We start from the raw sequence: 23,999 nt of genomic DNA, 5'->3' as shown, positions 1-23,999 counted from the left end.
TTCATCCGGACTCTCTTATTGACTTTTTGACAACGACTGACTTACTTCACAAATTCTGATACTTTCAGCCCTTTCTACTTGTATCTCTTGCTACCCTCTACCCCCGTACTATCCCCTGCCCCGCTGTTTTCTGTAACCTGCTGATCATCCCCCCTCCCTCCTGCCATCCAATTCCCTTGCTTCCTTCCCTACCCTGCAGCGCTGTATAGCCCTTGTGGCTTAGCGCTTCTTTTTGATTATAATAATAATTTGATGATAATAATAATAGTTTGTGGAGTAAGTCAGTTGTCGAAGTCAGTCCGGATGAAAGGTGGGTCAATCAGCGAGAAGGGAAGGTAGAGAGAGAGCAGTGGAGCGAAGACGACGCTGGAGGTAAATTCTGCGTGCTAGTTGATACAGTGGGCAGTCTAACAATGTGGCTGACCGATAATGGAACCTGACAATTCTCAGAGGAGCAGGGCGCCTTTCCATGAGATATCCATGAGATATCCATGAGATATCCATGAGTAAGACGAGTATGGCCAATGCGAAGGTGGGAGAGAGTAGTCTCCCAACCTCGACACTGGTGACAAGAAGACTGCCATTAACCTATACTCGGTTTAATAGAACAAAGTTTGTTATTGAGCAGAGCAGACCAACGTTGTTGCCAATGGGTGTGAAGGTGGGTAGCTATTACAGCAAAATAGTCTGGAAATGAAACACCTCCATATGAAATTGATAGGTCATGAACTGCTGACCGCGCAGCAGTGTCTGCCTGTTTATTGCCCTGTACATCAACATGACCAGGGACCCAACAAAAAACAATATCTTAATGCTTTGTAGAGATATGGAGTAGCCAAAGTTGGATGCCGAGAACTAGGGGGTGAGGTATAGCCTGTAGAGCACTAAAGGAGTCTGAGACAACCACAAATGATGACACAGGCATAGATGCAATACGAATGTGCTGCAAGAATGGCATACAATTCAGCAGTAAAAAATGCTTGCCGAAGATACTAAATACCCTTGCACGATGCTGTCCGGAAACAATGCTGCGAATCCTACGCCGTCAGAAGATTGAGCCATCTGTGTACACAGCGATGGCATGAGTGGAAGTGGTCAAGAAAAAGAGAGCGGGAAGCAACAGTAGGCAGTTGGGCTTTCGAGCAAGGGAGTGAGAGAAAACAGACCCGAACAGTTGGAACTTCCCAGGGGGGGTAGGGAAAAGTGAGATGCTACATGAACATATAAAGACGGTAACTGAAGGGAAGACAAAAGCGAATGTAGGCAAAGAGAGAAGGGACGGAGCAAACAGGGGCGGCGAACAAATAAAGAATGTCTACTAATATCAGTGACCATTCTATAAATGGAAGTATTGTGGAGATCGTGAGAGCTCACATAGCGAAGGCAATGGGCATCACGGTGATCAGATAAGGATGGAACATTCGCTTCTGCATAGGGGCTCTCCACAGGAGAAGAGCGAAAAGCACCCATGCATGAATGTAATTCTTGGTGATGGATGGGGTTAAGGCTAGAGAGAGTAGCAGGAGAGGCCACTGAATAGATCTGTTCACTATAATCGAGTTTTGATAAAATGAGGGCTGAATGTAGGCGAAGGAGAGTTCGACGATCAGCTCCCCATGAAAGATGAGCAAGGGTTTTAAGAAGGCTCAGCCAGCTGTGACAAGTTGCCTTTAGAGAGGTAATGTGAGGTTTCCAGGTTAACCTACGGTCAAAGAGAAGGCCTAGAGACCTGACTGTATCACGTTCAGGGATACAGGAGCCATAGAGGTACAAAGGATGATCGGAGACGACAGAGCGTCTAGTGAAAGTAATTTGGCTAGTTTTGGTACTGGAAAATTTAAACCCATGCGTGGTGGCCCAATTGGAAACACGGTCGACCGCATGCTGGAGAAAACTGTAATGAGGTGGCAGTCAGCGCCTGCACAAGCAATAGCGAAGTCATCTACTAGTGATGACCAAATATTGGATGGAAGAACAGAGGCCAAATCATTTATAGCAAGGAGAAAGTGTTGTGCTCAGAACACATCCATGAGGGACACCTTCGGCTTGGACAAAGTCCGAGGAGAGCACACTATTGACTCGAGCATGGAAATGTGGGAGTGGGCTTGGGCCAAAATATTATACCTCCAAGTTGTGTCATGTGCCTTCTCAAGGTCAAAATATATTGCAATAACTGAGTGGTTATTGGCAAAGGCATTACGAACATATGTATCCAAACGTAGTAAGGGGTCTATGGTAGAACGGCCCTTACAAAAGCCATATTGACGAGTGGAGAGACTGTAGTGTCTCTAAATACCACAGTAAACGTCTATTTACCAGGCGTTCCATCACTTTGCAAACTTCACTGGTAAGAGCGATGGGACGATAGTGGGAGGCTTCATGTCCCGTAGCACCCGATTTGCTGAAAGGGACCCCTCAAGGAAGGTTCCTTGATGTTGGTGAGGGGCTCTTGATTTAGGGAATTGGATCTGTGCTCCAGTTCCCCGAATTAAGCCTGAATGCCTTCCACATCCCCCCCCCCAGGCGCTGTATAATCCTCCGGGTTTAGCGCTTCCCCTTAATTATAATAATAATAATGCTGAAAGGGAGAACAATGGCAGATTTCCACAGCTGTGGAAGAACTTGACCAAATAATATTGAAAAGGCATGAGAGGACTGCAAGGGCTGATTGATGTAAATGTTGTAACATACGAATATGAATGTCGTCGGGCCCAGCTGTCGATGATCGCCAAGCTGAGAGTGTTGCCTCCAGTTCCTGAAGTGTAAAAGGCACATTATACTGTTCTTCTCTGAGAGAAGAAAAGTCCAAGGGCGCTAACTCTCTGACAGACTTTGAGGAAAAAAACGAGGGGCAGAGATGGAGCCCCAGAGAAATACGGACCAGATGATTGCCAATTTCAATGGCAACATCTAGAGGGTTTGCTATATCAACACTGGGAACCCGGCGGAGAACAGAAGCCGGGTCAGGAGAATATTTACAACTCAGATTCTGTACTTTTTTCCAGACTGCACTCATACAGGAAGCAGAAGTGATGGTGGAGACAATCTCACCAGCAAGTGTGTTTAGCCTCACGGATGACACAGCGAGCGATCGCACGCTTCTGTTTAAAATCAAGAAGTGTCTCAGTGGTTCTATTATACCGGTACCTGCCCCACGCAGCGCGTTTCAAACATACTGCACGAGCACAAGCAGGAGACCACCAAGGCAGGCATTTCTGAGAATGCCTGCCCGAGGTTTGGGGTATAGAATGAGAATCTGATGTTAAAACTGAGGACGAGAAGAGGTGTAAAAGCTAATCAATGGAGGACGAAGAAGGAACCACACTAAAAACAGTTAGTTGTGAGGCAAGGTCCCAATTTGCCTGATCAAATTGCCAGTGTGGGTTACAAAGAGGTGGTGAATATGAAGGGAAAGTAAGAATGATTGGAAAATAATCGCTGCCATGTAAATCTGGGAGAAAAAGACCAGGTGAAGTCTAGTGCAGCGGAGGAAGAGCAGACTGAGAGATCGATGCAAGAGAGAGTATGAGTACAAGGATCAAAATGGGTGTGAGTACCTGTATTTAAACATGGAGGGAGTAGGAAGCAAGAAAAGCCTCTAGCTGAATGCCACGGGAATCACAGTGAGACCCCCCCAGAGAAAACTATGGGCATTAAAATCGCCAGGTAACAGAAGTGGTGGCGGTAATGATGAAACAAGAAAGTCAATATCCGGAATAGATAATGCTCGAGAAGGTGAGAGGTACAAAGAACAGTGTGTATACTACCTATGCAAGTGGATACGGGCTGCTGTGTAATGCAACGAAGTACAAACAAATAGCTGATGGTACGGAATATCAGTGTGCAGAAGAAGGGCAATTTCGTTAAAGGTCCCATCAGGAAAAGGATCCAAAGAATACAATAAATTATAGCCTGAGATGGGATAGATAACAGTAGAGTGTAATTTTGGTTCTTGTAAGCAAACACCAACAGGGGAAAATTGGAAGAGCAATGTCTGAAGCTCACCCCAATTACCCCTGAGGCCGCAGATATTCCACTGTAAATAGGCCATGATTGGCAACGATAAAGATACTAGAAATCCGCAGGTAAGGGTACTTACGGATTAGAGGGGTTAGAAAAGTCCACATACGGTGGCAGCGGAAAACGTTCAAGTAGCGAAGGAACAGTGTGCTGTGAAGAAAGGAGTTGCGCAGATTGAGAAGAGGAAAGAGAGGGAACAGAGGGTGGAACAGTGTCCATTGATGGTTTGGTCTCTGCAATATATTCAGAGATTGCTTCAAGTGTTTTGGAGTTCAGAGACGTCGTATGAGAGACAATGTTGGAGATGGAAGGAGGAGGAGTTTGAGTAAAGATCGGAACTGTAATGGACTGTATCAAGGTAGGGGAGGGGGACGAAAGGGTAGAGGGAACTGGAGAAGTGTGGGAGGGGACAGAAGAGGCAGAAACCTGGAAGGTGGCAGAAGAGGAAGAAACTTGGGAGGGGACAGGGGAGGAAGGCACAGTACGAGGAGGAGGTTGAACCTCCACACTTGTAACAGAGCCAGTGAAAGGGGAAGACCCAGGTACAGAGACTGGGAAGGTAAAGTGTGGAGGTGGGTGAAGGAAAGGAGGGGTTGAAGAAGATTTTTTTGACTTCTGAGAAGTAGAGGGACGATTTGGAGGTGTCGTCGTACGAGGTCTTGTTGATTCTGGGGTTTGTGAGGGGGAACACGAAGAAGTGAGAACAGACTGAGGTGTTGAAGTAGGGACGTCTGAGCCCAGGACAGCAAAAGAATTAGAGACAGGAGTGACTATGGGACTGGCAACCACAGAGGAGGCTGCAGAAGATGGGACCCCAGAAGTTGGGGGGACGTTTTGAAACACGAGAATTAGAAACGGGGTAGTCTCCCTTGGAGGTGGAGATGAGAAACTGCCACAACATAAGGGAGACCTTCTGCCTCTTTGAGGCAACGAATTTCCCGCTCATTCAAGTAGACCTGGCAACGGCGAGAGTATGAAGGGTGAGCCTCATGACAATTAAGGGAAGAGGGAGGTCGACTGCAAGATGTATTAGAATGGTCATCGGCACCTCAGACTGGGCATTTGGCTATAGATCTGCAATATTTCGCTGGGTGGCCAAGTCGCCAACAATTTCTACACTGTTGCAGTGTAGGGATCACCCTTCGAACTTGTAACCGATGTCCTGTTGATAAATTAGACACATGTGCAACTCTTGGGTATCTTTATTGAGGAAACGTTTCGCCACACAGTGGCTTCATCAGTCCATACATAGGAGAAACTTGAAGAACAGGAGGAGAATGAGGTAATCAGTCCCTCAACCTTGAGTCGATGTGTTCAGTCCATCAATCTTGAATAGAATACGGCATATGAGCGGAGAAGCAGCTTATAAACCGTATGGCAGGAGAGGTGCAGCAGTCATAGGTGGTGTCACATTTGTTCAATGCAGATTAAGGGACTGATTACCTCATTCTCCTCCTGTTCAAGTTTCTCCTACGTATGGACTGATGAAGCCACTGTGTGGCGAAACGTTTCCTCAATAAAGATACCCAAGAGTTGCACATGTATCTAATTTATCAACATGTCGGTTCTCTGAACCATTCATCTACAAACCGATGTCCTGCTACATAAACAGAAGATGGGAGTTCACGGCTGTCAAAAGTTAAACGAGCCACATTGCAAAGGTATCGTCTCTGCCCGTGGGCAGGAAGAGCGTAAGTGACTACCTTGAGAATTGGGAGATCTTTGAGCTCCAGCTGTTCGAGAATGTCATTGCCACGTGTCTGGAAATTCTGTTGGACTATGGTGTGGGGCAGAATGACAGTACCACTACAAGAATTGAGGGAATGATGTTTTTCGATAGTGATAGGAAAAGTATCGATATGTGAAAGAAGAAAGATCATGAGCTTGGGTGATGATACACATACCACTTTTAAGAGCATGAAAGGAAATATATCTACCAATGTGGCATAGAAGCGCTTTGCCACAGAGAGAAAGATAGGCAGTAGAAGAAGTCGGTCTTAAAGTAAAGAATTTAGTCCATTGTGTGGTCCGAAACAGTGTGGAGAGCGAGTGGATGATGTTTCGGTCTTTTCCGAGTAGAATGGGATGGTAACAAAGTAACGTCATCAGGAGATTGTCGTTGGCATTTAGAAGTGAGACCAGAGTTGGTCCGACGTGGGACGGGCTGGAGATTCGAAAATTGCCGCACCGTAGAGCATAGTCAAAAGAGAGCGGAGGTCAGCCAAATCGAAGGAGTCTGTCAAAACCCCTGCACCTGAAGCTGGTGACGAAACAGCACCAGCAAGAGGTACGGGGGTTTTAGTGTCCGAAGAGTGGCCAAAAGACGAGGCGAGGTCAGGACGGGGTGCGGTAACAATAAGGGGCCTGGGACTAGCGGGGTCATGGATTGGGCACTAAATGGTTAGGTTACTTCTTTCTTTTTGTTTTTAAGAAAAAATAAAGTAAAAAAAAAAAAAAAAAAAAAAAAATGGGGGACCGGGGAGGGATAGTTCCTAGGAGGAATGAAAGGGCCAGAAATCTCCCTGTGCCCATGAGGACCTCAGCACCACAAGTAGCGCAGATGCAGCATGGAATCCGTGCCAAACCCTACCCTTCATGCCAGTAAACCAGAAATCCGGGATAGCAACCTCACATCTGCCGAGCTACCTCGGTGGACAAAAGAGGGCAGCCGGATATCTGCCACAAAGCATACCTCATTCGACCACCACTCCCGGAATCCGAAAGGTGGCTTCCAGAGATACACCCATTGCCTGAAAGACACCCAAAGCCACCCTGCAGGATACCGGAGAGGGATCGGGACATCCCCAGGCGATCCAGATTCCACGGCAAACTACACCACCGCCAAGAACCTCAATGGAATGGGATGGACCCCGGTACCCTTTCCCCTACCTAGGAACTAGCGTGCCTGTGGGAAAAATCCCAAAGGCCAAAAAAGGAAGGGCAAAAGGGAGGGGTGGTGAGGAGGAGGAAGGAAGGGATAGGGAAGGTGGGTAATTAGGTTTGGTCTGAGGAAGGAGACCGACAGGTCTAATTCCTCAGACCAAGAGCCTCTTCACCACACTAAAGAGCCCCCCTTGAAGAGGCCACTAAGCGTAGATTTAAAATTTTCAACAGACTTTCTATTGATACTACATTGTACCTGTATGGCTCCCTTATACCTGAAGGTGATAGTTAGATTTCTCGTTCTTCTGTTTAATTGCCGGCTTTCCTGGAAGCCTCGCATTACCTCCGTGAAAGCAACTTGCCATATCCGGCTGAACCTCCTTAAAACCGTTGTTCATCTTTCGTGTGGGGCTGATCGTCGAACTCCTGACTGCATTCAGACGTAATTTTATTGAAACTAGATTTTGGCGACCCGATATATTCTGCGGCCTCTCCCGCAACTATCAGAACTTGATCCCCTCCATCACAGATTGCGTTTGTCTAGGTGCTTTTTGCTTCTTCCCTGTCGAGAGGCCCTATGCAGAGACGAATCCTGGCTCCTAAGATGCATTACATGTTATCCAGATATTCAACTTCTCATCCTATATTTTTTTATGCAATTTAGTTATTTTGCATTTCCAGTAAACACTTTCTGGGTTCCGAGGAACTTATTCAGAGTAACGTGCAAACCCTCGACTTTTCTTTAGCTGTTAGAGACGTCACAGGAGCATTCCTGCCTAATTTTCGGTGATTTCAACTCTGCAGCAGATTGCAGCAACCATTTTTTGTCAAACTATGCTGTTCTACCAATCTTCCTCCCACCTCTGTTTTATTTGGGACATTACTCTCTCCCACTGCACATCGGACAAAAGCAAGTGTGAATTGTCAGATCACATTCTGCCATATCTTAATTGTCATGTAGGGGGTAATGATTGAATACCTGGAGTTTTACCTGGATTATTATTATAATCAAAAAGAAGCGCTAAGCCACAAGGACTATACAGCAGTTTTACCTGGAGAGAGTTTCGGGGGTCAACGCCCCCGCGGCCCGGTCTGTGACCAGGCCTCCTGGTGGATCAGCGCCTGATCAACCAGGCTGTTGCTGCTGGCTGCACGCAAACCAACGTACGAGCCACAGCCCGGCTGATCAGGAACTGACTTTAGGTGCTTGTCCAGTGCCAGGATATAAGGGGAATATGGGAGTAAGGGAGGGGAGTCAGTAGGTAGGGGACAGGCGAGGTGGTAGGAGTGAGGTAGTTAGCGGAGGTAGGTAGGTAATGACAGGTCAGTGGTGACCACCACGACACTCTCATTAACTCTACAATACTCACTAACATATGCCTCGCCCACTCTTCACTCATATAAACATAATAAAATATGAGAAATAGGAATAGCTAATAACGGGGACAGTGAATATTACTATTCTACTCAAACACAGTTTATTATTAAGTCCTTGTACAATAATATATTTGGGAACAGGAGTACATTGGGGTTTAGATAAATGGGGTGGTACACATAGGCAGTGAGACAGGGAATACAATCAACTTGACCAAAATGAATGTAACTTACAGTATAGCACAGAGGACAGTTCACTACAGGAACTAAGCCACAGGTCCCAAGACCTACACAGCACGAGTACGGCGCCAAGCCAGTACTCTGCCCAATGCCTCCAACAGTCTCCTCGAGAGACTTCAGCAGCCTTCTCCCGAGCCCTGCACCCCAGCAGCAGCTCCGCTCGAAGTCCCTGCTCAGGAGCTCTGCATCCCAGCAGCAGCTCCGCTCGAATCCCCTGATCATGCTCTTCCTTGGGCTTTTATGGTGGTCCAAGCACCCTCCACAACCACGTGTACGACCTGACGCCTAGGTCTGAGGCGTCAAGAACAAAAGACCTCAGACGTGGGCGTGGCTACAGACGTTTGCCAAGGCAAGGTGTGACCATATAATTGGTTAAATTAGGTCTCCCCAGAGACCTCACAAGCCCAGCTGGACTACATCACATCCCTCTTTCTCCCCCAATTTAAAATATCTGAGAACTAGGACAATTTGTCCTAGTTATTAGACTATTTTAATCCTAATCCCTTAAATCTATTACAATACAAAGACAAAATTATACATAATACAATTATATTTCCCTCAACCTCTTCAACTACCACAAGGCAGCATAATCAGTACCTCTGGCAGTTGGCCAGCATAATAGTCGCTCTCTGGTGCAAAGCCTCCTTACCCGTTATTTCTCCTTAAACCTAAATATCGGGCTCCAGTGCCTTCCCTACTTCTACTAGAAATGCACTAGCCAATGCTAGTCACCCTCGCACGTTAACCATTGGGCCAAACCTCTCTAGGCTTCTATGGCGTGGAAAACTGCTCCAACGGGTTGCATTCTTTCAAGTAACTGCAACTGGACCACTTCACGACCACCAAGGTCGCATTTTCGGCACACTTCACATGCACACTACAACATCTGAAAATCGAGACAAGGCAGGCATCGCAGCTAAGACCCTCCATTATCCTATGCCACTACTAGGATTCACTGGCCTCATAAAACAAGGCGGCCATAATCACTGGACCGTATTCAAGGTCACCTTATTTCATACAGGTAACACTAACACTTCTGGCAAGTCAAAGTAGGTTGGGGACATCTCTCACTCTCAATTGTCTCTCATGGCTGGCAGGGCATCCCCGCATACCGGTCGTACAGGTCGACCAGCAAGGCAGGATACGCCTCCATACCGCCCTTGAAAGCAGGCTGGTCCCAACAGCTGGAGTCCATCTCCGCGGCTCACTTCCTTCTACATCTCCGAGGATGGCAACTCCTTCATAGTAGATTCTCCTGTCCTGGCACACCAGCCAGAATCCCTCACACACCACTGCAGCATCACCGCCATCTCCTCCTCTTGAGCTAGGCAGCATCACAGCACGGCCGTATCACAGCAGCACACAGCACGGCCACAGCATCGCAGCACGGTCCCAGCATCACAGCACGGCCGCAGCATCTCAACATCATAGCAAGGCCGTATCACAGCAGCACACAGCACGGCCACAGCATAGCAGACAGCATCACAGCACGGCCACAGCATAGCAGACAGCATCACAGCTGCCGACATCAGCAGTAGCAGGCAATGGTCAGTTGCTCGGGGTGAGGTGAGGTCACTTCAGGTCATCAACAGCAGGTGCGGTCACCCATCCCTGGCAACTGCGGGTAACTGGCGGTCCGTGGGTGATGGTCACAGAGGCTGGGTGACGCAGACAGACACCCACTACACTGGATGACAGACCAGGGCAGCAATACATCTACTGGGGCACATCAGCTGGGTGACTGGGCCTATCAGCTGAGTGACTGGGCACATCAGGTGGACAGCAATCATAGGCAACTCTTCAATGGGTGACAGTTGTGGGTAAGTCTTCCAAGGCGGGCTGGGTGACTTCTCATTCCTCTGTAAATATTCAATTTCGGCCAGTAATTGCTTCCCCCAAAAGTCTCACCCAAATACTGATATTCTCCACCATTTATCTCAAACCAACAACCAACTCCACCAAATATAATATTACACCCAAACAATTATTCAGACCCACCGTCAAAAAAGGACAGTTAAGGTCACTAGGATTATAATATCATACAGATATTCACTTTAGATTTTACACACACAAGAAAAAAAAAAGTGGTAGCAAATGGTAGCATAAGTATAACCGAGCAGTCAAAAATAAGGCACATGGGACTGGTTCCTACTATAAAAATAATAAGAACCACCACCGCTTAGACACCATGTCATGTAGGGGGGTAATGATGAATGAATATGGGGGTAAGCGGAGGGGTCAGTAGGTAGGGGACAGGCGAGGTGGTAGGAGTGAGGTAGTTAGCGGAGGTAGGTAGGTAATGACAGGTCAGTGGTGACCACCACGACACTCTCATTAACTCTACAATACTCACTAACATATGCCTCGCCCACTCTTCACTCATATAAACATAATAAAATATGAGAAATAGGAATAGCTAATAACGGGGACAGTGAATATTACTATTCTACTCAAACACAGTTTATTATTAAGTCCTTGTACAATAATATATTTGGGAACAGGAGTACATTGGGGTTTAGATAAATGGGGTGGTACACATAAGCAGTGAGACAGGGAATACAATCAACTTGACCAAAATGAATGTAACTTACAGTATAGCACAGAGGACAGTTCACTACAGGAACTAAGCCACAGGTCCCAAGACCTATACAGCACGAGTACGGCGCCAAGCCAGTACTCTGCCCATTGCTTCCAACAGTCTCCTCCAGAGACTTCAGCAGCCTTCTCCCGAGCCCTGCACCCCAGCAGCAGCTCCGCTCGAAGTCCCTGCTCAGGAGCTCTGCATCCCAGCAGCAGCTCCGCTCGAATCCCCTGATCATGCTCTTCCTTGGGCTTTTATGGTGGTCCAAGCACCCTCCACAACCACGTGTACGACCTGACGCCTAGGTCTGAGGCGTCAAGAACAAAAGACCTCAGACGTGGGCGTGGCTACAGACGTTTGCCAAGGCAAGGTGTGACCATATAATTGGTTATATTAGGTCTCCCCAGAGACCTCACAAGCCCAGCTGGACTACACATAATAGATTGCCATATCAGTGGGCACAAAATTCTCTTCCGAAGTCTCTGCAGCCCCAACACTGACCTCTTAGCTGAACTCCCAGTTTCACTGCACATTCTTGCCCCTCTCTTATTCCTACCCTTCGCACATCCTGCCTGACAGCATTGTGTGGCCCTTTATGGATTTTTCGCTCCAACTGAAATTCCCTCCACTTTAAAAAAAAAAAATAGAGGAAATGAAATTACACAAGGCTTTTACAATTCCAAGTGAGTAATAACAAATTAGAAACTTTGTCTAAAGCAATGAATATTCAAACTTTTCTTGTTCCAAAAAACTATTTGACCCTCACCCCTGCATTGTCAGTTCAGAATGGCAGCAAGGTGAGAAGTTTAAACCATCCAGTGTTGTCCTGTGCTTGTTCTTTGGACAACTGCAGTGCTAAGATGTTTTTTTTCAAACCATCACAGCTAATATGGATAGCTAAGACATGTGCAATAGTTAGGTGTATATTCCGAAACTTATCGCCTACACAGCAGGCTTTTCCAGCAGAATATTATGTATTTGCTGGCATGACCCTTGTGGGTTTAGCGCTTAAACTTGATTGTAATAAGTGTTGATATAGATACCACTGTTGCACGTGTTAACTTGAAGGTCTTGTGTATCATTATATCCAGCGTTTTGCTGCTTTGGAAAACTAAAGTGGGAATTAAATTACCAGAAATGGGCCAACAGGCGACTCATCAGGTGGCTGACTGCAGGCAGAGGCATTTGAGAAGTAGTGTAGCTCAAGGAGTGGTCGAGTGTTTGGGTCTGGGTTAGATACCCAGGGTTGAAACATTGGGCGTGCATCCTTACACCGGTTGTCTATGTTTACCCACCAGTAAAATGGGTACCTGGGTGTTGGTAGATTGGTGTGGATCGCATCCTGGGGCAAAGCTGACTTAATTTGCCCGAAATGATCTGCATAAGCGGCTTTCTGAATAGGAGTATGTCATTGATATCAGCTAGGTCTGTATACCTTGTACATGTACTTTTAGAAATAAAGATATCTTCGGACCTGCTTCAAAAATGTCAACACTGGTGTATCATACTAAGCAGATTGGTCTTGGTAATGAGTGTATTCTACCAATCTTGAAATGGTATATTTTCGTTACATTACTGTTATGCCTCAAAGAGGGAACCTAGATGCTAGTGAGGTATTAGGTAGCAAGAGAAAGGGGTAATTATTAGGTCATGGAGTGCAGCAGGGCAGTGGATAGTGCAGGGGTAGAAGGGTAGCAAGAGACTTAAGTAGAAAGGGCCGTGAGGAGTGCTAGTCAGAGTTTGTGCAGAAAATCAGTTGCTGTCAAAGTCAGTGAGAGTCTGGGTTAAAGGAAGGTCCATCAGCAAGAAAGGAAGGTAAAGTAAGGGCAGTAGAGTGGTGACTACATTGTAGGTAAATTCTGCATGCTCGTTGATAGTGTGCAATCCAACAGAACGTGGCTAACAAACTGGAATCTGACAATTCTCAGAGTGGAACAGGGCACCCCTCCATGAGATACCTGTAAGAATTATTATTATTATAATCAAAAAGAAGCGCTAAGCCACAAGGACTATACAGTACCTGTAAGAAGAGTGTGGCCGATGCGAAGACGGGAAAGTAATCTCCCAACCTCGACATTGATGACAAGAAGACCGCCAAAAACCTATACTCGATTTAATACTGTAATTTATGGAGCAGATCAGACCAAGGCTCTTGCCAGCGGGTGTTTAGCTGGGTTTACCTGGAGTTTATCTGAAGAGGGTTTCGGGGGTCAATGCCCCAGTGACCCGGTCTGAGACCAGGCCGTAGCAATTACAGCAAAATAGTCTGAAAGGAACACCTATATGAAACTGGGAGGTAATGTACTGCTGACCGCACAGCAGTCTCTGCCTGTTCATTGCCCTGTACGTCAACATGACCAGGGACCCAACAAAAGACAGTATCTTTGTGCTAGCTAGAGATACAGCATAACCAAAGTTGATACTATGAACCAGGGGAGTGAGGCATCAAATTTCCGTATAGCCTGTAAAGCACTAAGGGAGTCTGAAACTACCACAAATGGTACAGGCATAGATGCAATACGGATAAGTGCTACGAGAAAGGCATACTATTCAGCCGTAAAAGTACGGGTGGGAGTGCCCATATTTAAAACATGGAGGGGAGAGAGGAGAGAAAAATCCTCCAACTGAATGCCACGGGAGTCACAGTGAGACCCTCCCCCAGAGGAAATGGTGGGCATTAAAATCAATTATTATAATCAAAAAAGAAGCGCTAAGCCACAAGGACTATACAGCTCATTAAAATCAAGCAACAGAAGTGGTGAGGAAGAAACCAGAAATGCAACATCGGGGATTCCTAAGGCCAGAGAAGGAGATACAAAGAATAGACTGTACCACTTATTCAAGTGGATACGGGCTGTAACGAAGTATGAACAAAGAACTGACTGTATGGAGTACTGGTGCATATAAGAAGTGCACTATCATTAAAAGTTCCATCGGGGAAAATGATCAGATGAATATAAATCATAGTCAGTGATGGGAGGGATAACAGCAGAGTAATTTGGGTTCTAGTAAACAGGGGAAAACTGGGAGAGCAACACCTGGAGCTCACCCAGGTTACCCCCGAGGCCATGGATATTCCACTGTGAATAAGCCATGATGTGCGAAGTGAAACATAAAAGAAATCTGAAGTTAGAGGTATCTACAGACTAGTAGGGTTAGAAAAGTCTAGATGTGGAGGTAGTGAGAAAGCTCTTAAGCAGTAAAGGATTGGGACATTGCAAAGAAAGAAGTTGTGCAGACGGAGAAGAGTGAAGAGGAGGAACATGAAGTGGATCGATGTCCATCAATGGTCTAATCTCCAATATATTCTGAGATAGCTTGCAGGGTTTCAGAGGAAAAGGACGTACGTGGTACAATATTGGAGATGGAAAGAGGGCAAGTGAAGACTAGGGGGGTGGGGGGAGATGAACTGTACCAAAGTAGGGGAGGGGACGAAAGGGTAGAGGGAACTAGAGAAACTTGGGGACAGGAGAGTAAGCAACCTGGGAGGGGACGGGAAGAAGGTACTGTACGAGGAGGATGAACCTCCACACTAACAGCCAGTTAGAGGTGAGGAACCGGGTACAGAGACTGGGAAGGAAAAATGTGCAGGTTGCAGAAAGTAGGAGGGGTGAAAGATGATTTGAACAATGGAGGCATTTTGAACTTTGGAGGAAAGCGGAAGGGCGATGGGGAGTAGGTGTTGTACGAGGTCTTATATTATTATAATAAAAAAAGCACTAAGCCACAAGGGCTATACAGCACGAGGTCTTATAGATACAAACTTGTGAGCGAGAAGAGGAAGGGGCGAGAACAGAATGAGGTACTGAGGTAGGGACCTCGGAATCCAGGTCGGCAAAAGAATTAGACAGGGGTGACCAGAGGAGGCTGCAGAAGTTGGAACCCCCTGAGGGAGGGGGGACGTTTAATAACTCTAGAATAAGAAATATGGTGAAGTTTCCCTTGGAGTAGATGAGTGTGCCATAGCATATGGGAGGCCTTCTGCCTCATTGAGAACTGATTTCACGCTCTTAAGCAAGCTTGGCAATGGCGAGAGTAAGATGGGCGAGCTTCACAATTAAGGCAAGAGAGGTAGACAGACGCTGGAATGGTCATCAGCACCACAGACTGGGCATTCAGACATGGATCTAATATTTTGCTGGATGACCAAAATGCAAGCAATTTCTACACTTGTGTAGGGATCACCTTTGAATTTTTAAACGGTGTCCCACAGTGTATACAGAGGACGGAAGCTCATGGCAGTCAAAAGTTAAGCGAGCTACATTGCAAGAGTATCGTCTCCGCCTGCGGGTAGGGAGGACGTAAGTGTACTTTGAGGATTGGGATGTCTTGGAGTTCTAGCTGTTCCAGAATGTGTCATGTCTGGAAATTCTGTTGGCCATTGGTATGGGGCAGAATTACAGTAAAACTACAAGAACTGAGGGGATGTTTTTGAATAGTTACAGGAATGGTATCGATAGTTGTAAGGAGAGATCATCTCTACCTTGGTTAGCATTCTGGACAATGAGGAGTACCAATCTTGAGAGCACGAAAGGATATATATCCACCAACATGGTATAGGAGTGCCTTGCTAATAATGTGGTCTGAAAGGTAGGCAGTAGAGGAAGTCTGTCAGAGTAAAAAACCGTCCATAGTGTATTTTGAAACTGGAAAAGGAGTGCATGACGTGCCAGTCTCGAGTAAAAACAATAGGAAGCGAAGTATCATCAGGTAATGGTCTTGGGCATTTAGGTGTGGTAGCGGAGTTGGTTCGACTTGGGGTGGGCAGGAAATTGAAAATGTTCCGCACTGTAGAGGGAGAGGCTGGAAGCATAGTCAAAGAGCAGAGGTCCGGCGTATCAAAGTGTCAGAACCCCAGTACCTGAAGCAGGTGACGAAACTGCACCAGCAACAGGTGCAGGTGCATTAGGAGCGTCTTTAGAGTTGTCAAATAACTAGGTAGGGTCAGAACAGGATGCAGTATCAGGAAGGAGCCCCAAGGAGAGCAGGTTCATGGATTTGGGACTCCATGGTTAGGTCCATATAACATTGTCTACGTCCCCAGCAGGAGTTAGCAAGTTTGTCTCTACGTCCACAGCAGGACTATGTAAATTTCGCTTGTTTGCAAATTAAGCATATGCATATAATTTTATATATATAATATATAAAGGGTAACTGATTAGCACCTAGGAGGAAAAAAAAAAAAGGGGGGGGGCCCTAAATCCCCCTCCATGCCCAAGAGGACCTCAGCAGCGCAAGTATTTCAGATGCAGCATGAAACCCATGCCATACCCTGCCAGTATACCAGCAATCCAGGATAGCAACCTCACACCTACCAAGCCACCACGGGGGACGAGAGGGCAGCCGGACACTTGTCACGAAGCATACCTCCTTCAGCCACTACCCCCTAGAATCCGACAGGCAGCCTCCAGAGATTCACCCATCACCTAAAAGACCCAATGCCATCCTCCAGGAGAGGGATTGGGACACCTCCAGGTGATCCAGATTCCACGGCAAAATACACCACTGTCAAGGACCTCAACAGAATGGGATGGACCCCAGTACCCTTCCCCCTACCTAGGAACTAGAGTGCCTGTGGGAAGATTCCCCAAAGGCTAAAAATAGGAAGGGAATACTGGAGGGATGAGGAAAGGGGGGGGGGCCGAAACTGAGGAAGGGAAAGATGGGTTAGGAAAGAGGGACGGGGGGGGGGGGTAATTAGGTTCGGTATGAGGAAGGAGAGCAAAAGGTCTAATGCCTCATCAAGACCCTCTTCACCACGCCAAGGAGCCTTCCCCCCTTGAAGAGAAATTTCTCAAAAAATGGTGGACATTTATACATGGCAAATTATTATTATAATCAAAAAGAAGCGCTAAGCCACAAGGGCTATACAGCGCTGCAGGGTAGGGAAGGAAGCAATGGAATTGGATGGCAGAAGGGAGGGGGGATGATCAGCAGGTTACAGAAAACAGCAGGACAGGGGATAGTACACGGGGGTAGAAGGTAGCAAGAGATTGAAGTAGAAAGGGCTGAAGGTATCAGAATTTGTGAAGTCAGTCAGCCGTTGTCAAAAAGTCAATGAGAGAGTCCGGATGAAAGGTGGGTCCATCAGCGAGAAGGGAAGGTAAAGAGAGAGCAGCGGAGCGAAGACGACGACAGAGGTAAATTCTGCGTGCTCGTTGATAAAGTGGGCAGTCCAACAGAATGTGGCTGACTGATAATGGAGCTTGGCAACTCTCACAGAGAGGAGCAAGACGCCTCTCCATGAGATATCCATGAGTAAGACGAGTATGGCCAATGCGAAGACGGGATAGAGTAGTCTCCCAACCTCGACACTGGTGATAAGAAGACGGCCAGTAACCTATACTCGGTTTAATAGACTGAAGTTTGTTGCCGAGCATAGTAGACCAACGTTGTTGCCAACGGGTGTGAAGGTGGGAAGATATTGCAGCAAAATAGTCCGTAAATGGAATACCTCTATAAGAAACTGGTAGGTCATGTACTGCTGACCGCGCAGCAGTGTCTGCCTGTTCATTGCCCTGTACGTCAACATGACCAGGGACCCAACAAAAAACAATATCTTTATGCTTGGTAAAGATGCGGCGTAGCCAAAGTTGGATACGGAGGACTAAGGGGTGAGATGTATCAAATTTTTGTATAGCCTGTAAAGCACTAAGGGAGTCTGAGACAACCACAAATGATGACACAGGCATAGATGCAATACGGATAAGTGCTGTAAGGATGGCATATAATTCAGCGGTAAAAATACTAGCCGAAGATAGTAAATGCCCTTGTACGACGCTGTCCGGAAACACTGCTGCGAATCCTACGCCGTCAGAAGACTTAGAGCCATCTGTGTACACAGCAATGGCATGAGAATGAGAGTGAAAGTGGTCAAGAAAAAGAGAGCGGGAAGCGACCGTAGACAGTTGGGCTTTCGAGCAAGGGAGGGACAAAGAACAGACTCGAACAGCTGGAACTTCCCAGGGGGGTAGGGAAAAGTGAGATGCTACATGTACATAGAAAGGTGGTAGTTGAAGAGAAGACAAGAGCGAATGAAGGCGAAGAGAGAAGGGACGGAGTAAACAGGGGCGGCGAACAAATAAAGAATGTCTACTAATATCAGTGACCATTCTATAAATGGAAGGATTGCGGAGATCATGAGAGCGTACATAGTAGCGCAGGCAATGGGCATCACAGCGATCGGATAAGGATGGAACGTTCGCTTCTGCATAGAGGCTCTCGACAGGGGAAGAGCGGAAAGCACCAAGGCATAAACGTAATCCTTGGTGATGAATGGGGTTAAGGCTAGAGAGAGTAGCAGGAGATGCCGCTGAATAGATCTGGTCACCATAATCAAGTTTCGATAAAATAAGGGTGGAATGTAGGCGAAGGAGGGTTCGACGATCAGCTCCCCACGAAAAATGAGCAAGGGTTTTAAGAAGGTTCAGTCGGCTGTGACAAGTTGCCTTCAGAGAGGTGATGTGAGGTTTCCAGGATAACCTACGATCAAAGAGGAGGCCCAGAAACTTGACTGTATCACGTTCAGGGATACGGGAGCCATAGAGGTACAAAGGATGATCGGAGATGACAGAGCGTCTAGTGAAAGTGATTTGGTGGGTTTTAGTGCTGGAAAATTTAAACCCACGTGTGGTGGCCCAATTGGAAACACGGTCGACTGCATGTTGGAGAGAAACTGTAAGGAGGTGACAGTCAGCGCCTGCACAGGCAATAGCAAAGTCATCAACATAGAGTGATGACCAAATATTTGATGGAAGACTAGAGGCCAAATCATTAATAGCAAGGAGAAAAAGTGTTGTGCTCAGAACACATCCCTGGGGGACACCTTCAGCTTGGATAAAGTCCGGGGAGAGCACATTATTAACCCAAACACGGAAATGCCTGTCAGTTAAAAATTTCTTAAGGAAGGATGGTAGATTGCCTCGAAGGCCTAAGGAGTGGGCTTGGGCTAAAATATTATACCTCCAAGTTGTGTCATATGCCTTCTCAAGGTCAAAAAATATGGCAATAACTGAGTGGTTATTCGCAAAGGCATTACGAACATACGTATCCAAGCGTAGTAAGGGGTCTATGGTAGAACGTCCCTTACGAAAGCCATATTGACGAGTGGAGAGACTGTTGTGTTTCTGAATACCACACTAAACGTCTATTTACTAGGCGTTCCATTACTTTGCAAACTGCACTGGTAAGAGCAATGGGACGATAGTGGGAGGTTTCATGTCCCGTAGTGCCTGGTTTGCGGAAAGGGAGAACAATGGCGGATTTCCACAGCTGTGGAAGAACTCCTTGTGACCAAATAAGATTGTAAAGGCGTAATAGGACTGCAAGGGCTGGCTGATGTAAATGTTGTAGCATACGAATATGAACGTCGTCGGGCCCAGCTGCCGATGATCGACAAGCTGAGAGTGTTGCCTCCAGTTCTTGAAGTGTAAAAGGCACATTATACTGTTCTTCTCTGAGAGAAGAAAAGTCCAAGGGTGCTAACTCTCTGGCAGACTTTGAGGAAAGAAATGAAGGGCATAGATGGAGTCCCTGAGAAATACGGACCAGATGATTGCCAATTTCGTTGGCAACATCTAGTGGGTTTGCTATATCAACACCGGCAACCCACAGAACAGGAGCCGGGTCAGGAGAATATTTACCACTCAGTTTTCGTACTTTTTTCCAGACTGCACTCAGAGGAAGCAGAGGTGATGGTGGAGACAATCTCGCCAGCAAGTGCGTTTAGCGTCACGGATGACACGGCGAGCGATCGCACGCTTCTGTTTAAAATCAAGGAGTCGCTCTGTGGTTCTATTGTACCGGTACCTGCCCCATGCAGCGCGTTTCAAACGTACTGCACGAGCACAAGCAGGAGACCACCAAGGCACGCATTTCTGAGAATGCCTTCCCGAAGTTTGGGGTATAGAATGAGAAGCTGCGGTGAAAACGGAGGACGAGAAGAGGTGTAAAAGCTCATTGATGGAGGACGAAGAAGGAACCTTTTTAAAAACAGTTAGGTGTGAGTAAAGGTTCCAATTTGCCCGATTAAATTGCCAGCGTGGGGTGCGAAGAGGTGACGAATATGAAGGGGAAGTAAGAATGATTGGGAAATGATCACTGTCATGTAAGTCCGGGAGAACAGACCAAGTGAAGTCTAATGCGGCGGAGGAAGAGCAAACTGAGAGATCGATGCAAGAGAGAGTATGAGTCCGAGGATCAAAATGGGTGCGAGTACCTGTATTTAAAACATGGAGGGGGTGGGTGGCAAGAAAAGCCTCTAACTGAATTCCACGGGAATCACAGTGAGACCCCGCCCCAAAGGAAATGGTGAGCATTAAAATCACCTAGTAACAGAATCGGTGGCGGTAATGACGAAACAAGGAAGGCAAAATCCGGAATAGATAATGCCCGAGAAGGAGAGAGATAAAGAACAGAGCGTATACCACCTATGTAAGTGGATACGGGCTGCTGTGTAATGCAGCGAAGTATGAACAAATAGCTGATGGTACGGAATATCAGTGCGGAGAAGAAGGGCACTTTCATTAAAGGTCCCATCAGGAAAAGGATCTGAAGAATACAATAAATTATAGCCTGAGATGTGAGAAATAACAGCAGAGTGTAATTTTGGTTCCTGTAAGCAAACACCAACAGGGGCAAACTGGGAGAGTAACATCTGAAGCTCACCCCGATTATCCCTGAGGCCGCGTATATTCCACTGTAAATAGGCCATGATTGGCAATGATAAAGATACTTGAAATCCGCAGGTAAGGGTTCCTACGGACTAGAAGGGTTAGAAAAGTCCACATGCGGAGGCAGTGGAAAATGTTCAAGCAGCGAAGGAATGGTGCGCTGTGAAGAAAGGAGTTGCGCAGATGGAGCAGAGGAGAGAGAAAGAGCGGAAGGTGGATCAGTGTCCATTGATGGTTTGGTCTCTGCAATATATTCAGAGATTGCTTCAAGTGTTTCGGAATTCAGAGATGTCGTATGGGAGACAATATTGGGAATGGTAGGGGGAGGACGAGTAAAGATTGGAACTGTATTGGACTGTACCAAGGTAGGGGGATGCGAAAGGGTGGAGGGAACTGGAGAAGCGTGGCAGGGGACAGAAGAGGCAGGAACCTGGGAGGTGGCAGAAGAGGAAGAGACTTGGTAGGGAACAGGGAAGGAAGGTACATTACGAGGAGGGTGAACCTCTGCACTTGTAACTGAGCCAGTGAGAGGGGAAGAACTAGGGACAGAGACAGGGAGGGTAAAATGAGGAGGTGGAAGATGGGTAGGTGTTACCGGACCTTTTTTTGACTTTTGAGAAGTAGAGGGACGATTGGGAGGAGGTGTTGTACGAGGTCTCGTCGATACTGAGGCTTGTGAGAGAGAACTCGAAGAAGCGAGAGTAGACTGAGGCGTTGAAGTAGGGACGCCTGAGCCGAGGACAGCAAAAGGATTAGATACAGGAGTGATTATGGGAGAGGTAACCACAGAGGTGGGTGTAGAAGATGGGATACTAGAAGTGGGGGGACGTTTTGAAACACGGGAATAAGAAACACGTGGGAGTCTCCCTTGGAGGCGGAGATGAGAAACTGCCATGGCATAAGGGAGACCTTCTGTCTCTTTGAGGTAACGGATTTCCCGCTCGTTTAAATAGACCTGACAACGGCGAGAGTATGAAGGGTGAGCCTCATGACAGTTAAGGCAAGAGGGAGATCGATTGCAAGACGTATTAGAATGGTCATCGGCACCACAGACTGGGCATTCGGCGATAGATCTGCAATATTTCGCTGGATGGCCAAATCGCCAGTAATTTCTACACTGTTGTGGTGTAGGGATCACCTTTCGAACTTGTAACCCATGTCCTGCTATATAAACTGAGGATGGGAGTTCTCGGCTGTCAAAAGTTAAACGAGCCACATTGCTAGGGTATCGTCTCCGCCCACGGGCAGGAAGAACGTAAGTGTCTACCTTGAGGATTGGGAGATCTTGGAGTTCCAGCTGTTCTAGAATGTCGGTGCCACATGTCTGGAAATTTTGTTGAACTATGGTATGGGGCAGAATGACTGTACCACTACAAGAATTGAGGGAATGATGTTTTTCAAGAGTGACAGGAACAGTATCGATATGGGAAAGACGAGAGAGCTCATGAGCCTGGGTAGCATTCTGCACGGTAATGATGCACGTACCGCTCTTAAGAGCATGAAAAGAAATATCTTTACCAACATGGCGTAGGAGTGCCTTGCCAATACTATGGTCAGAAAGATAGGCAGTAGAGGAAGTTGGTCGTAAAGTGAAGAATTTAGTCCACTGTTCAGTCTGAAACCGAGCGTGGAAAGGTAGTGAAGGACGTGTCGATCGTTTCTGAGTAGAACAAGAAGGTGGAGAAGTATCATCAGCAGGCAATTGTCGTTGACGTTTAGGTGTGGGACCAGAGTTGGTCCGACGTGGAACGGGTCGGCGATTTGAAAATTGCCGCACCGTAGAGGGAGAGGCCGGAAGCATAGTCAGAGGAGAGCGAAGGTCCGATAAATCGAAGGAGTCAGTCGAGGCCTCAGTACCTGAAGCGGGTGAGGAAACAGCACCGGCAATAGGTACAGAGGCATGAGGAATGTCTGAAGAGTGGTCCAAAGACGAGGCGGGGTCAGAACGGGGTGCGGTATCAAGAAGGGGCCCGGGGGTACCAGGTTCATGGACTAGGGCTGCCATGGTTAGGTTACTTCTTTCTTTTTGTTTTTAAGAAAAAAAAAAGAAAATAAAAATAAAAAAAAGAAAAAAAAGGGGGGACCGGGGAGGGATAGGTCCTAGGAGGAATGAAAGGGCCAGAAATCACCCTCCGCGCCCAAGAGGACCTCAGCACCGCAAGTAGCGCAGATGCAGCATGGAACCCATGCCATACCCTACCCATCATGCTAGTAAACTAACAATCCGGGATAGCAACCTCACATCTGCCGAGCTACCTCGGTGGACAAAAGAGAGGGCGGCTGGATATCCGCCACAAAGCATACCTCCTTCGGCCACCACCCCCGGAATCCGAAAGGTGGCTTCCAGAGATACACTCGTCGCCCGAAAGACACCCAAAGCTACTCCGGGATACCGGAGAGGGATCGGGACATCCCCAGGCGATCCAGATTCCACGGCAAACTACGCCACCGCTAAGAACCTCAACGGAATGGGATGGACCCCGGTATCCTTTCTCCTACCTAGGAACTAGCGCGCCTGTGGGAGAAATCCCAAAGGACAAAAAGAGGAAGGGCAAAAGGGAGGAGTGGGGAGGAGGAGGAAAGGAAAAAGGGGAGGATGGGGAGGATGGGATAGGGGAGGGGAGATTGGGGGGTAATTAGGTTCGGTCTGAGGAAGAAGACCGATAGGTCTAATTCCTCAGACCAAGAGCCTCTTCACCACGCCAAGGAGCCCCCCTTGAAGAGGTATACATGGCAAAGCTTATTGAAGTTGGGAATTTAGGCAATTAAAGTGATTTGCATCCATGTTGCTTTCAAACTAGGTACTTTCCGAGGAAAAAAATTTCGTTAAGATGCCTTAAAGCGTTTACGTGCTCGTGTGACTATGCATAATATAGCCTACTAACCCATGACTCCTCACTAAACCTCAATGAAGTAATCTACATAGGTGAAATACATTCTCCATACCTAAAAGGTGGACTTCACCTTCCCTGTATGAAACTTTTTTGCCTCTATCTAGGTCATTTATGACCCAGAAAGTTTAGAGATTAATGTAATGAAGTCAAAGAATTTACCAAAGAATGTCTGCCATGATATGAAAGATCTGTCGTTGGTAAACATTCCATGAGGTGCATATTCCACTAGGATGTTAAGGGATACAATCTGTATATGGAAGAGTTCCCCTCTTCTGTATTATAGTGCGATAAACTGGTAAGGATTACAGTCTGTCGGGGGAAGGGGAATTAGTTATT

The sequence above is a fragment of the Cherax quadricarinatus genome, chromosome 1 (assembly GCF_038502225.1).
Source record: "Cherax quadricarinatus isolate ZL_2023a chromosome 1, ASM3850222v1, whole genome shotgun sequence".
Lineage (NCBI taxonomy): Eukaryota > Metazoa > Arthropoda > Malacostraca > Decapoda > Parastacidae > Cherax > Cherax quadricarinatus.
Note: the sequence above shows the minus strand (reverse complement) of the source record.